The 929-nt window shown below is 36.5% G+C and overlaps 1 protein-coding gene across 1 annotated transcript in view; it reads right to left on the bottom strand.

The window, feature by feature from the left end:
* Nucleotides 1-349: 349 nt before the first annotated feature.
* Nucleotides 350-929, bottom strand: part of si:zfos-943e10.1 (GRAM domain-containing protein 2B) — a 15420-nt gene continuing 14840 nt past the window's right edge. The window contains exon 13 of the mRNA XM_062556089.1: nt 350-929. This exon is cut by the window's right edge and continues 1923 nt beyond it. The gene's annotated coding sequence lies outside the window, so the exon portion shown is untranslated.

The following is a 929-nucleotide window of genomic DNA, read 5'->3' as shown; positions in this document are numbered from 1 at the left end:
ATCTCTTCAAGCAGACTTGATTTAAATGTTACCCAAACTGATCAAGTTATTATTTATAGTTGTACAATCTGTGAAGGTAAACTCAGGGGTCATTCAAAGTGCTCCACATGAGCAGCAATATGTAAAGAAAATGTAGAAGTAGAGGGTAGAGATAAAAGAGGAATAAGGAAGTGAGATTACATAGTGGAACACCAGAGAATAAAGGAGGGAACATACAACTTGGCTGATAAGAAACCATATCACAGTGCAGACACATGACTGGGCAGCATGTTGCTAATTGTATGTTTTTTAAAGAGTGTCTATATATGTATGTAAAGAGCTTATATGCATATCAAGACACAACATCAGGTTCTTTCCCCAACATCGGATTTATTTTTCGACAATACCAAAGCAAGTCTCACAGAGACTACTTCGAATTACACATTATGCAATAAATACGCAGGAAGGTCATTGACATTAGAGTTTGATACAAAACAAATTATTTACAAACATAGTGCAAAAAAAACAAAATAAAAATAAAAATAAAGACATGAACTTGATAGATTCTAGCATTGTGGTTATCATACATTATGATCTACACTGCCTCATTTGGAGGGAGATTGATGAAGTCCGTGTACCAGAGAATACGCTGCAATTTGGGAAAACATCAATACTTCATCTGAGCAGTAGATATTATTCAAGATATTCCGAACGTGTCATTTGAAGGACAATAAAACAGATACCAAGAATTGTCAACATGCATGCATTAGAACAAAAAAAAGTGATTCTATTGATCTTTGCGTTAACAAGCGGCAAAGGAAATTTGGAAATCAGACATGGAGAACATTGGGTTCCCTCAGGGGACCAAAAGGCTCTCCAGGGCAAGGGGGGAGATGCATGATAATCATCAATGACTATGAACCCGACCCGAGACATGAAATGTGTAAGGT

Source organism: Sardina pilchardus, chromosome 15 (genome assembly GCF_963854185.1).
Source record: "Sardina pilchardus chromosome 15, fSarPil1.1, whole genome shotgun sequence".
NCBI classification, from domain to species: Eukaryota; Metazoa; Chordata; class Actinopteri; order Clupeiformes; family Clupeidae; genus Sardina; species Sardina pilchardus.
The sequence above is the reverse complement of the archived record's forward strand: the minus strand, read 5'-3'. Positions and strand labels throughout refer to the sequence as shown.